This window comes from Protopterus annectens, chromosome 8.part0 (assembly GCF_019279795.1).
Source record: "Protopterus annectens isolate FY-2018-M chromosome 8.part0, PAN1.0, whole genome shotgun sequence".
Classification (NCBI taxonomy): domain Eukaryota; kingdom Metazoa; phylum Chordata; order Ceratodontiformes; family Protopteridae; genus Protopterus; species Protopterus annectens.
In genome coordinates, this window is record NC_056741.1 from 1,096,279,988 (window position 1) to 1,096,295,727 (window position 15,740).

Below are 15,740 nucleotides of genomic sequence, written 5' to 3' on the forward strand. Positions count from 1 at the left end.
TCATCCTTTGGACTATCCACTGCACCAAGAGTGTTCACAGAGTTTCTATCTCCCATTATAACTCATTGCAGGCTACAGGATATATGCATGTTTCTGTATTTAGACAACTTACTTATCTTTGCAGAGTCTTTTTCAAAATGGCTGGAATATCTCTCTTGGATGAGAGATCTCTTGCACAAGCTGGGATTCCAAGAGAACATTCAAAAGTCTTTTTTGACTTCCTCATGCAGGATTGTGTTCCTAGGATGTCAACTAGACATCTCATTTCAAAGAGGTTTTCTTCCGCAGGAAAAAAAAATAGATCTTTATTTAGAGCTATTGTTAAGTTTTTCCATTAAGATTTCAGTCACTGCGAGGGAATACTTCAGGATTTTGGGCCTCTTTGCATCTGTGATTCTTATGATATGCCTGGCAAGACTTCACATGAGAAAGATACAATGGTATCTGGAATTTCTTTGGTTCCAGCGTCAACACCCTTTAGCTTTTCAGATCCCAGTACTGGGGCTTGTCAGAAGAGAAGTCACTTGGTGGAGACAACAGATATCCTTAAATCAAGCTCTCCCCTTGTCAGTCACCACAGATGCTTCAGTCCATGCTTGGAGAGCAGTTTCAGGAGAGATAAAAGTGCAGGAGGTGTGGGACACCAAGAATAGATGCAAGCACATAAATATCAAGGAGATGTTAGCCTTGATCAAGGCACACAATTATCTGAACTATCTTTGGTCCCTGGGACCTCTTCAAGTGGTTACAGACAATACTACAGTGATGGGAAACATCAACAAGCAAGAGGAACTAGATCATAACCCTTTTTGCAAACTAGTCATGTTAGCTTGGGATACAGCTTCACAGCACAGTCTCAAGCTACACACATCCTACATTGTCAGAGCAAAACTGTGTGGCAGACAGAGCAGGACCTGGGCAGACCCTCGCAAATGAAAACTAGATCTGAGGGTCTTCCAAGATTTGATCCATCTATGGGTAGTTCCTCAATTAGCCAACCTTGCCTCCTCTCTGAACAGTCAATTGGTAAAATTATGTTCTGGAACTCCATGCAAGAAGGCCTAGAAAGTGTATGCCTTTTCTTTTCTTTGGACAGGAATGTTCCTGTATGTCTTTCAACCCTTTTCAGTAATATCCATGGTACCTTTGAAGATTCAGAAGGAATCCCCCAAGATCATTATATGGCCCAGGCAACCATGGTTCTCCCTTCTTTTGGAAATGGCCAAGGGCAATTACCACAAGCTTTGTATCAGAATGGATCTACTCATACAAGATCAGGAGTGTTTGATGCACCCTAACATCAATCATCTTCAACTGACTGCCTGGGGACAGTGTCTTAATTCCTATTAGGCACCTGTTTTTTGAGGACATGCAGCAGGTATTAATAGAGGCAAGAAAGCCTGCTACTAAAATATCATATATTAGCAAATATAAAAAGCTTTCTAGTTAGTGCCAACAACATAGCAAGCACCCTTTCAGAACTAGTTGTTCTCTGGTTTTACAATATTTGTGTGAGTTATTATCCTATGGTCTTTCTTATTCCTATATCAAGGTTTATTTATCGGCCATTACAGCATGTCTGCCCATAGATCCTCCTCTTTCAAGGCAGTCACATGTCTAAATGTTCTTGAAAGGGGTTTTGCATAAGAAGCCTCCAAGTAAACCGTTGATTCCTCCTTGGGATCTTAAGTTTGTGTTAGATAAACTAATAGTTGCTCCACCTGAACCAGCTAAACTAACAGTTGCTCCATCTGAACCATCTTGTCTGTCTGACTTGAAGTTCTTAACATTGAAAATCATTTTATTGATTGCTCTGACCTGCAAAAAGGGTACTGAGATGCAAACTCTTACGGTGAGTCAGCGCTTCCTCGTTTTCCACAAGGACAGGGTTTCTATGAAAAATAATCCTTCTTTTATGTGTAAAGTGGTGTCTGTATTTACTTTAAGTCAAACTATCCATCTCCCCATTTTCTTTCCTAAACCTAACTTTGAGGGAGAAAGGATGCTCCATACCTTGGATGTCCATAGACAACTTGGGTAATATCTTAACAGAATTATATCTTTCAGATCATCCGGTCAATTGTTTTTTCTTGTGAATGTAAGAAGAAGGGGCAACCATTGTCAAAACAGACTATTTACAGATGGTTGCCCAAGGCTATTAATTTGTTATACTCACTATGACAAATCTATTCCTGGCAGGTTCAAGGCCCACTCTACAAGGACCTTGGCTTCTTCTATGTCTTTTTGGAAAGGGTTAGATTCTAGAAGTATTGTAGAAGCTGCTACTTAATCCTCTGTACATACATTTATAAAGCACTATAAACTGAATTCCTTCTCTAGGCCTGGATCATGCTTTGCTAGAACCATTCTCCTTCCGGCTCTCAAATATAGTTAGCTGTGGTAATCTACTCATATAGCTAAGGCTACTGTAGCAGTGATCAATATGAAAAGCATAGTACAGCTGTGTAATTTGAATTTACCATAATAGTAGATATTCAAATGACAACTACTGCAGTAGCTGCTCCCTCCCTCCATCTCCCTTGTTTTTTTGTGTGTGTTTTATGCCAGGGTGTGGGCATTTATTTTTTGTTATTCCTAGCCTTGTCCTTTCAGGGCTCAGCCTCCCTCTCTCTACTGGCAGGAAAGCTCTGAAGGGCTTTGTGCCCAAAGGTGACTTTCAGTCAGCTCAGCTCAAGTTGCTTGACAGTTTGGACATCTGGAAGGTGCTCTGAAGCTTTGGAAACTGGCCAGCTGTTATATCCTTGGCAAGATATAACCTGCATAGTGATGCCTACTGCAGCAGCAGTCATTCATACATCTACTGTTATCTTAAGTTCAACTTGCACAACTATACTTTATCACTTTTATTTTATTGATAGAATGCCATTTTAGGTGAGTTCCACTTGTATTGCATCGGTAGAACACCAGATTATTATTTTCGTTTGTACTGACAGAAAACATTTTAAGTTGATTCCACTTGTACTGATAAAATGCCAGTTTAGCTAACCTTCAGTTGTAGTTTTAGAATGCTAGTTTAGATTTTTTCCACATTATTGCATTGTTGGGATATTACTTTAAGTTAGACCACATGTATTTTATTGATGGAATGTCAGTTTATGTTGTTTACACTTGTATTTTATCGAAAGCATACCCATTTTTATTTTATCAACAGCATACCAGTTTAAGTTTCCACTTGTTCTGACAGAATACAATTTTAGGTTGTTTCCGCTTGAATTGTATTGCTGGGATATCAGTTTAAGTTATCACTTGTATTTTGTTGATAAAATGCCAGTTTGTATTGTTTTTACTTGTATTGGTAGAACACCAGGTTATTTTCAATTGTATTAATAGAATATCATTTAAGTTGATTCCACTTGCACTGATAGAATGCCAGTTTATGTGGTCTCCACTTGTATTGCATTGATAGAACACAAGATTGCTATTTCCACTTATACTGATTGAATACCATTTTAAGTTGTTTCCACTTGTGCTTGCAGAATGCCAGTTTATATTTTTCCACATTATTGCATTGGTGAAATAATAGTTTAAGTTATTTCACATGTATTTTATTGATAGAATGTCACTTTATGTTGTTTTCACTTGTATTTTCTCTACAACATTCCAGTTTAAGTTGCTTCCACTTGTACTGACTGAATACCAGTTTTTGGTTGTTTCCACTTGTATTGTTTTGATACAGTACCAGTTTACATTCTTTCTACTTATCTCAACTTGTACTGATAGAATACTAGTTTTTGGTTGTTTCCACTTGTATTGTTTTGATACAGTACCAGTTTACATTCTTTCTACTTATCTTGATAGAATACTAGTTTAAGTTGTTTCCACTTGTGTTGATAGAATACTAGTTTAAGTCGTTACCACTTGTACTGTATTGACAGACGGACAGTTTAAGTTGTTTACACTCCTATTGATAAAAAAAACAGTTGAACTCGTTTCCACTTGTATTGAAATAATTTCATTCTAAGTTGTTTCCAATTGTATCAATAGAATATCAGTTTAAGTTTCTTCTATTCATGTTGCAGAGCACCAGTTTAAGTTGTTTCCACTTTTATTGTATTGATAGAATACCAGTGTAGGTTGTTTTCACTTGTATTTATAGAATGCTAACAGCCTATTTCCACTTGTATTATATTGACAGAATAGCAGTTTAAGTTGTTTTTATATGTATTTTATTGATAGACTGCCAGTCTTCATCTTTTCTACTTGTATTGTACTGACAGAATGCTCAGTTTAGGTTCTTTTCACTTGTATTGTACTGACAGAATACCAGTTTATCTTATTTCCAATTGTATTGTATTGCTAGAATGTCAGTTTAAGTTGTTTCCACTTGTATTAACAGAATACCATACCACTTTAAATTGTTTCCAGTTGCATTAACAGAGTATCAGTTTAAGCTGTTTCCATTTGTATCAGTAGAACATTGGTTTAAGTTGTTTCCACTTGTAATGAAAGAATACCAGTTTAATTTGTTTGTACTTGTGTTGTATTGATAGAATACCAGTTTAATTTGTTCCCACTTGTATTGATAGAATACCAGATTAAGTTTTTTCCATTTGTATTGTATTGATAGGATTCTCAGTTTAACTTGCTTCCACTTGTATTGTATTGGCAGAGTATCAGTTTAGGTTCTTTTTGCTTGCATTATATTGATAGAATACTATTTTAAGTTGTTTTGACTTGTATTGATAGAATGCCAATTTAAGTTGTTTCCAATTGTATTCTCAGAATGCCATTTTAGCTTGTTCCACTTATACTGTATTGATAAAATGGCATTTTTAAGTGTGCTTCCACTTGTATTAAATTGTTTCCACTTGTATCAGCAGAATACCAGTATAAGCTGTTTTTACTTGTATCAGTTTATATTGTTTCTACTTCTACTGATAGAATACCAGTTTAGGTTGGTCTTGATAGAATGCCAGTTTAGTTAATTTCCACTTATACTGACAGAATTCCAGTTAAGGTTGTTTCCACTTATATTGCTGGACTACTAGTTTAAGTAGTTTCCAGTTGTACTGATAGCATGCCAGAATACGTTTTTTCCCACTTGCATTGCATTCATAGAATGCCAGTTTAAGTTCTTTCCATTTGTATTGTATTGATCGAATACCAGTTTAAGTTGTTTCCATTTGTATTATATTGATAGAATACCAGTTCATGTTGTTTATACATGTATTGACAGAATGCTAGTTTAGGTTGTTTTCACTTGTATTATTTTGACAGATTATCAGATTAGGTTGTTTCCCCTTATATTCATAGATTACAAGTTTGAGGTATTTCCAGTTGTATTGATAGAATGCCATTTTATTTTTTTTTCTATTGGCATTGGTACGAACAGCTTGTTATTTTCTTTTGTATTGACAGAATACCAGTTTAGGTTGTTTCAGCTTGTATTGTCTTGACAGAATACTAGTTTACATTGTTTCAGTTATATTGAGAGAAAAGCAGTTTAGTTTGTTCCACTTGTACTGTATTAATAGAAAAAGAAGTTATGTTTTACCATAACATTCCATCTGTATTGTTGATCCTCGTTCAGTCATTACACCTGGGCTATCAGTTCCGACCTCAGAACCGAGCCGGCTATCTTCCAAGCTTGCAACAGCCACAAACTCTCGAGCTAAACTCTTACCCACAATTCCCCTCTCCCTGTTACCTCAGATTTTGTTTGCCTCATTGCCATTCAGTCATGTCAAGTCACTTCTCTTGAGCTAAGTAAACTTCTTTGATAATGCATTATCGTATTGCAGTTATTCTTTGTTCTAATTTTGTTAAATAGTTATCTCTTACCCTATCACATCTAGCAACTCTTTTTTGTTTTTTTTTCCCAGACCTTCTTTCTTCTTACCATGAGGTAACTCCTTTACCATTGTTGGTAAAATCTTTCCTGCTTTACCTTCGGGTATTTCTCATACCATTGTTGGTACTGATTGAGTGCCAGTTTAGTTGTTTCCAATTGTATTGCATTGAAATAATACCCATTTATGTTGTTTCCACTTGTATTATATTGAAGGGATACCAGTTTAATTTACTTCCACTTGCACTGTATAGATAGAATACCAGTTTAGATTGCTTCCACTTGTATTGTATCCACAGAATACCTGTTTAGGTTGTTTATACTTGTACTGTATTGACAGGATGCCAGTTTAAGTTGTTTCCATTTGAATTATATTGACAGAATACCAGTTTAGGTTGTTTCCTCTTGAACTGTATTGACAGGATACAAGTGTAGGTTGTTTCCACTTGTATTATATTGACAGAATACCAGTTTAAATTGTTTCAACTTTTATTGAATCAGTAAAATGTCATTTTAAGTTGTTTTCACTTGTATCACATCAGTCAAATATTAGTTTAAGTTCCTTTCTCTTTCACTGATAGAATACCATTTAAGTTGTTTCCACTTGCATTGGTTTGATAAAATACCATTTTTTCAATTTTTCTACTTGAATTACATTGATAGCATACTAGTTTTGGTTGTTTTCACTTTTATTGTATTGGCAGAATACCAGTTTACATTGTTTCCAACTTGTGTTGATAGAATATTGTCATTTCCAGTTGTATTCATAGAATACCCCTTTTGCTTGTTTCCCCTTATACTGTATTGATAGAATGCCATTTTAAGTTGTTTTCACTTGTACTGTTTTGATATAGTACAATACAAGTCTAGGTTGTTTCTACTTATATTGTATTGATAGAATGCTAGTTTAAGTATTGTATCGATAGAATACCAGTTTAATTTATTTCCTCTTATATTGATGGAATACCACTTTTGAGTTGTTTCTACTCATATTGTATTGATAGAATTTAAGTTTAGGTAATTTCAACATGTATTAATAGAATGCCAGTTTAGATTGTTTCTACTTGTATTATTTTGAAAGCATATCCATTTAGGTTTCTTTCCATTTATATTGCTAAACTACTAGTTTGAGGTTTTTCCTGTTGTACTAACAGAATGCTATTTTAAGATTTTTTTTTTCACTTGTACTTAAGAGAATGCCAGGTTATGTTGTTTCCACGTGTACTGATAGAGTACCAACTATGTTTTTCTCCACTTGTATTGATAGAATGCCAGTTTACATTGTTTATACTTGTATTGTATAATAGAATACCAGTTTACATTGTTTACACTTGTATTGTATTGATAATATAACAGTTTAGGTTGTTTCTACTCATATTGGCAGAATACCAGTATAGGTTGCTTCTACCTTTATTGCATTGACAGAACACCATGTTAAGTTGTTTCCACTTATATTGCTGGATTACCAGTTTAAAGTTTTTCTACTTGTATCATGAGAATACCAGCTTAGATTGTTTCTTCTACTGTATGTATTAATAGACTGCAAGTTTAGGTTGTTTCCATTATATTGCTAGAATACCAGCTTAGTTTGTTTGTACTTGAATTCTATCTGTAGAATACCAGTTCAAGTTGTTTTCACTTGTATTCTATCGACAGAATGTGAGTTAAAGTTGTTTCCAGCTGTAATGTATTGATAGAATACTAGTTTAAGTTGTTTCCTCTTGCATTGATAGAATACAACTGATTTTTTTTCCAGTTGTATTATATTGATAGATTACCACTATACATTGTTTCTACTTATACTGTTTTGATAGAATACCAGTAAAGGTTGTTTTTACTTATATTGATAGAATACCAGTTTAGGTTATTTCCACTTGTATTTATATATTACCAGCTAAGGTTGTTTCCACTTGTATTCATAGGGTACCAGTTAAGGTTGCTTCAGTTTGTATTGCCTTGATAGAATACCATGTTAAGTTGTTTTTACTTCTAATGACAGAACATGAGTTTAGTTTTTTTTCACTTATGTTGTAGTAATAGAGTACCAATTTATATGATTCCACTTGTATTGACAGAATGCCAGTTTAGGTTGTTTCCCACTTGTACTGCATTTATAGAACGTCAGTTTAAGCTGTTTCCACTTTTGTTGTATTGAAAGGATACAGAATACCAGTTAAGATTGTTCAACGTATATTTGTAGAATACCAGTTTAATTTTTTTCTACTTGTGTTGTATTGATAGAATAGCAGTTTAGGTTGTTTCCACTTGTACTGAAAGAAAACCAGTTTAGGTTGTTTCCATTTCCATTGACAGAATGCCAGTTTAAGTTGTTTCCTTTTGTATTGACAGAATATCAGCTGATTTTTCTCCCATTTCTATTGTATAGATAGAATACCAATTTACATTGTTTGTACTTGCATTACATTGGTAGAATACCAGTTTGGGTTGTTTCCGCTTGTATTGCATTGACAGAATGCCTGTTTAAATTGTTTCAACTTTTATTACGTTGAAAAAAATGCCAGTTGCAGATGTTTCTACTTGTATTGATAGCATACCAGTTTATATTGTTTCCACTTGTATTATATTGATAGAATGCCAGCTCAAGTTGTTTCCTCTTGTATTGATAAAATATCAGCTGATGTTTTTTCCACTTGTGTTGTATTGATAGAATACCAGTTTACATTGTTCCTGCTTGTTTTGTATTGATAGAACACCAGTTTAGGTTCTTTCCACTTGTACTATATTGACAGAATACCTGTTTAAATTGTTTCAACTTTTATCATGTTGAAAAAATGCCAGTTGCAGTTGTTTCCACTTGTATATTGTATTGATAGAATATCAGATGTCCTTCTCTTCCGAGGTTGCAATATTCTTACTGTGGGATTTCCCACCTCAGGTGACCCGACGTTGGCTCCCATACTTAAACTTAAGCCTGGTTGCTGTAGGTGCATGGGACATCACATGTAGGGCCATAAACCAGGGACCTTAAATGTGACGTCTGCATGCACAGACCTCAGAACTTTTCAGCCACAGATGATGTCACATCATTCACTTCACTCCTACACTCGAAGACTTCTAAAAGCTAAGTACCCCGTTAGGGAAATCTTTCCATTCATTTTGCTTGAGCTTGGTTAGGTGTATTTAGTATTAGCCAATGTCAGCTAAGAAGGGCAAATGCCATTGTGGGCGTCAGATACTGCATAAAGATACCCACGACCATTACGTTTCTTGTCTTGAGAAGGAACATGATCATACTGCTTGTACCATTTGCCAATCTTTTGTACCAAAGACCCTCTGTAGCCATTTGGCCACACTAAACTTATATTTAGAGAAGCAGTGTCTCAAAAAGCTTGCGCTTAGGCTGGATCTCAAATCAGCCGCTCAAACTTAACCACCGCGGAAAAAAGCCAACATTTCCAGGCCTACTTCTGTTGCCTCTCCACCATTGGACGTCCCGCCAGATTCCGATTTAGGAGTTGAAGGATGTCCTACAAAACCAACTACTTTGGTGGCTCCCACTGAGGAAGCCGCTTCAGAAGTAACAGCCTGCACATCCATGGAGACAGCTCAGATGTAGGTACCTACCAAGGTTGAGGGGGAACCAGAATCAGTCGGACGACCTTTAGAGAGGCCACTTCCTGAGACTCTGGCTTCTGAGCCTAGGCCTTCTCCCAGACTGACGCCTACTAACCGAAAACAAAAAAACTAAGCATTTGACTCCAACCCCTGAAGGAGCTCCAGATTGGCAATCATTCACTAACTCTCTGATGCAGGCCTTTATGGCCCTCAGGCCCAAAGGCTCTTCTCCCTCCACTATACATATGCACAGCCCTAGGCCTGCCTCTGCCAGTTCTCTCCCCTTGCAGACTACCCAAGTAGAAGAGGAAGGACTAGAACCTTACTTCTGAAGAGTCCATTTCTTATGCATCCCAGATTGCCTCTCCTTTAGAATTCTATTCCCCAGATAAGGAATCCATTGAAGGGGACTCCCCACCAGAGGAATTACCTTTGGTGAAACTATAACTAAGATGAAAGAGTACTTTAAATGGGATACTACCCAGATGAATGACACCCAGGGGAGGTATTTTTAACTCCTTCAAGTGGAGTCACCCTCCCCATCAGCCATCCCACCTGTCTTACCTGCCTATCTGGATGCTTTTACCTCTGCATCCAAAAATCCTGACTCTCAAACACCTGCACCTAAAAGACCAGACAGGTTTTATAAGGTACTCGATGAGCAAAAATTCTTAGTTAAATTCCACCTGGTAGACCCTGCAGTTATTGCTGTCTCTGCAGACAAGCAATCCAGACTTATTCCCTCTGCATCTCTTTTGCCTACTGATAAAGACAGCAAAAGCATGGACAGGATTGGGAAAAATGTGTACATCCTGGCCTTCTGTGCTATTAATTACCAGACACACATGGTAAAATATGCCCTGGACCTTGTTGCACAAGCCTCCAATCTCCTGGCTGCCAAACCTGACTGCCCAACTAAATCTGACATAACATCTAAACTGTGTCTGGCTTCCCAGGTAGCCAGATATTCCATTTGGTGCAGTTATGATGCAGCAAAGGCCTCTGTTAGATCAGCAGCTTCTGCTTCTGTCCTCCGCAGATATTCTTGGCTTCACCTACAACCTCTTCCTGAAGACTTCAAAACTAAAATTATGGATGCCCCATTAGACCATAACCTTTTGCTTGGAAAACAATGTGCAGAGCTTTTTAAAAACCTGCAGGAGAAAAGCAAGGAACTGCAGGACATCAAGCATTTGCTTGTGTCCCCTATTCCTAAGTATTACAGGAACTATGCTGCTAAGACTTCATTTGTCAGGAGAACTCCTTCCTCTGGCACCCCCTCCTCCGCCAGGCACAGGAGAAGAACCAGAAGGCAAACATACTCCAGATCTGTTACCTCTCACCCAACTCCTAGACAGCCATTTCAGGATAGAAATGCACCCAACAATGCATGACTGCCTTGCCCATCAGCCTTTGTCAGCCCTCCTAACCCACTGTTTACCATTTTGGAAAACCATCACTTCAGACCAATGGGTACTGACCATCATTCAAAACGGATACTTCCTTTCTTGGAGGGAAAAACCCATACCAAGACCCATTCCCTTTCCCCCCAAAAAATCAAACCCACCTCCTGCCACAAATTCTTCAGGACCTTCAAAAACTAGGAACAATAGAACCTGTTCCTTCAGGTCAGGAGGAAAAAGGGTTTTACTCAAGACTCTTTCTGGTCTCCAAAAAGGATGGCCCTTGGAGGCTTATACTGGATCTATCCTTCCTGAACCAATACCTAAAAGTTCCATCATTCAGAATGCTTTCCCTTTCAACCCTTCTCCCTCTTATCCCAGCCCAGGGCTTCATGGTCACACTGGATCTAAAGGAGGCTTACCTCCATCTCCCCATAAAGCCCTCCAACAGAAATGTTTTACATATTTCTGGACCCTGCTCTCATTTTCAGTTTACAGCCTTGCCCTTTGGTTTGTCTACTGTACTCAGAGTATTCACAAAATCCCTGTTCCCAGCCATTGTGTATTAAAGGACCCAAGCTATCCAACTCTAACCCTACCTAGATGGCATTCTCCTTCTAACAGAAACAGAAGCCCTTCTCCAAGACCACCTCAGATTCACCACCACCCTTTTTCAAAATCTGGGCTTCACCCTCAACATAAACAAATCCTCCTTGCTCCCTCAGCAAGACAAAATCTTTCTGGGCTGCAGAATCAGGACAGATCTGATGTGGGCCTTTCTTCCCCAGGAGAAGGTCCACTCCCTCTCTACTCAATTTCAAACCCTTTTACTGAAACCCCAGATTTCTGCAAGACAATTCCTGCAACTACTGGGGCTTTTGGCAACCACCATTCCTATGCTTCCCTTGACAAGAATGCACATGCAGAAGTTCCAATTGTACCCCAAAAATGTGTGGTCACAACACCTACACTCTCTGGAGAAGCAAATTCCTTTTCTGCCTTGCCTCAAATCAGAACTAAGGTGGTGGATTCTACAAATCCGTCACAACCCGGGATTACCACTCCAAATCCCCTCCCCAACCCAATTCATGCACACAGATGAATCAGACATGGGGGGAGCCACCTGCAAAGGTTTTAGGGTTCAGGAAACATGGAATCCTGCCCTTCAAAAGAAGCATATCAATGTCAGGGAAATGACTGCAGTTTTCCTGGCCCTGGAGGTTTTTCTTCCTACCCTCCACCCAGGCCCCCTTCTAATATTCACAGACAACACCACAGTTGTGTGGTACCTCAACAAACAAGGAGAGACCAAAGCCTACCTCCTTTGCAGAATAACTCTACAAATTTGGGACCTCACCTCCAGACACAATTTGTCCCTGCAGGCCTCATACAGATCTTCTCTGGCAGATCTTTTCAGCAGAACATCTTCTCTACAGCACGAGTGGATGTTGAACAGGTAAATCTTTCTAGACATTGTCCACTGGTGGGGCACTCTTCAAGTGGATCTGTTTGCCTCCTCCCAGAACAGACAATTGCACAATTTATGCATCAAGGATCATTCCCCACTAGCCTGGAGAGTAGATGCTTTCAGCATTCCTTGGAGGGGGCTGTTTCTTTGCACCCCCTTCCTTCTAATCCAAAAGATCCTACTGAAAATCAGGAAGGACAAACCAAAAAGCTTGCTGGTGACCCCCTACCATCCAAGGTTACACTGGCTCCCCCTTCTTCACTCACTAGCCAAGGGCAATCACCACAAGTTACCCCACAAGGTGGACCTTCTCACACAACAAAAGGGAATCCTAATCCATCCTCACCTACAGATGTTAGCACTAACACTCTGGGTGATAAGCCTCTAATCCCTTTTAGACACCACTACTCAGAGGACATGCTTGCAGTCCTGAGGGAGGCCAGGAAACCTGCAACTAGAAAATCATACTTATCAAAATGGGAGGGATTCTCCAAATGGTGTCTACATAAGGACAGGGACCCCAGCCAAGCAGACCCTTCCCTAGTCCTTGCATATGTGTGTGAACTCATTAAGTATGGCCTTTCTTACTCCTCAGTGAAAGTGCACCTTTCAGCCATTTCTGCCTGCCTGCCTCTAGATCCCCCTTTACTATCCAGGCTAGATGTTAAACTTTTCCTGAGAGGGGTCTTACACATCTTATCACCTAGAAAACCCATCCCACCACACTGGGACCTAAACTTTGTCCTGGAAAAACTTGCTCCCTTTGAACTGGCTAGCAATGCTACTTTACAATTGTGTGCATGGAAGACTGTACTGTTGGTGGCCATCACTTCTACTAGGAGAATGTCAGAGTTACAGGCTCTCATGGTCTCCCCCCCCCACACACACACACACAACCTTCCACAAGGACAGGGTAACCTTATGCACTAACCCTTCCTTCATGCCCAAAGTGGTAAATTAACTGTCCTTAAATCAATCTAGTCATCTGCCTACCTTCTTCCTCTCTCCAATTAACAATAGTGAGAGGATTCTCCATTCCCTGGATATACACAGACAACTGAGATTCTACCTAGATAAAACTAAGTTCTTCAGAAAATCTGACCAACTCTTTGTCTCCTTCCACCCCAGGGCTATGGGCAAGGCAGTTTCCAAGCAAACTATTTCAGGTTGGATCAGCAAATCCATTTCCTCCTACTACTCACACCAAGCCAAACACTTACCCCATGGGATTCGAGCTCATTCCACCAGAGGCATGGCTACTTCCAAAGCCTTCCTCAAAGGGCTGGACACAACTTCCATTATGGAAGCTGCCACCTGGTTCACTATTCACACCTTCACCAAACACTACAAGCCAAATCAAGTCTTCAGAGCCAGAGAAGGCTTTGCTTGATTAATCCTTCCACCCTTCCCTCTAACTAGCTGTGGTACTCTCCCACAGTAAGAATACTGAAAGATAAGAACAGAAGGACATAGAATAGTTGTGTAAAATCTTACCATAACCATAGATGTCCTTCTCTTCCATGTTGCAGTATTCAATCCCTTTCACCTTCCCCCTGAATTAAGTTTGGACTATGGACCTAGCTCTTAGCTACTATGAAGCTCTACCCTTCATCGAGAGCAACTAGCTAGCATATGACACTTGACACTTCTGGCTGACAATCACTTATTACTCTCTTTGGGACTGTCTGTCTGGCCTTCAGGTTCTGAGATCTGTGCATGCAGACATCACATTTAAGGTCCCTGGTTTATGGCCCTACGTGTAACATCCCACACACCTACAGCAACCAGCCTTAAGCTTTTGTATAGGAGCCAACGTTCGGGTCATCTGAGGCAGGAAATCCAACAGTAAGAATACTGCAACATAGAAGAGAAGAACATCTATGGTTATGGTAAGATTTTATACAACTATTCTTTTTGGTTGTTTCTACTTGTTTTGACAAAATACCAGTTTCGGTCATTTTCACTTGTTTGATACTGATAGAATACTTATTTAGATTTCAACTTATGTTGATAGAATACAACTTTGGTGTGATTCCACTTTTATTTTATTGATAGATTGCCAGTTTAAGTTGTTTCCACTAGCATTGATAGAATGCCAATTTAAGTTGTTTCCAGTTCTATTGCATTCAATGAAAGACAATTCAAGCTGTTTCCACTTGTATTGAAACAATGCCATTTTAGTTTTTTCTGCTTGTATTAATGGAGTACCAGTTTAGGCTGTTTCCATTTGTATTGATAGAATGCCAATATAGTTTGTTTCCAATTGTATTGCATTTATAGAAAATCATTTTAAGTTGTTTCCACTTGTATTGAAACAATGCCAGTTTAGGTTTTTCCACTTGTATTAATAGAGTGCCAGCTTAGGTTGTTTCATAGGTTCATAGGTAGGTACTAGGCTATCTGCCTGAAGGCATGTATTACCTTTATTACCTGGAATAATCTCCTGGCTGCTGTGTGCTCCTGGCCCTATCATCTCAATCTATCTTTCCATCCCTCTATTCTGTACTGTGCATCTCAGAGACTTCCTGCCCAGAGAACAAGGACCCCTTACAGTCAAAACCTGCCACCTCTACTTAATCTAAGGCAGCTCAGAGTCCTAGCACTGAAGGGAGCAAGGAAGTATGTGTTATACAAAATAGGTGTTTGATAGTTCTTTTTTAAATATCTACAGCTGTATTTCAAAAGCTATCTAGCCAGATGTCCAGCAGCCATGCCCCTTTCAAACCTTAGCAACTAAACTTTCTCCTATTGCATAGCCTCCTGTAGCTATTTACCTGAGACTTCCAACCTTATTTCCTCACTATCTCTCTCACACCAGCTGCTTCTGCTGCATTTTACTTTTCTCCTCTAGGTTGCTACCTTCACTAAGTGTGTTTCTCAACCTTCTTACCCTACCTCTCTCCTAGCTGACCTTAAAATACAGCAGTGCTGTAGTAGATTACATCTACATCTTCCCTAACGTCCACCCTCTCCTCACAAGGGCTCCCTGGAATCCCCTCTTCTAGTGCTCTCTCTTGGTTTATACATACCTGATGGTACCCTCATAAGAAGTTAGCAATCCAGTGATTGTTTTCTCTGAACTCTCGTACTTACTTGTCTGACATAAAGTGTCTTCCTCCTTGTTCTGGCCTTCTTTTTGTACACTTCTTCCTGTTACCCCTTTACTGTTCCTTATCCTTTCCCTTCCCCTCTCCCTTATCCATTCCTATTCTCTCCTTATCCTTTCCCTCCCCCTTTCCCTTGTCCATTCCTATTCTCGCCTTGTTCCTTCCCTCCCCCTCCCCCTCTCCCATTCCTATTCTCTCCTTATCCTTTCCCTCCCCCTCTCCCTTGTCCATTCCTATTCTCTCCTTATCCTTTCCCTCCCCCTCTCCCTTGTCCATTCCTATTCTCTCCTTATCCTTTCCCTCCCCTCTCCCTTGTCCATTCCTATTCTCTCCTTATCATTTCCCTCCCCCTCTTCCTTATCCATTCCTAGTCTCTC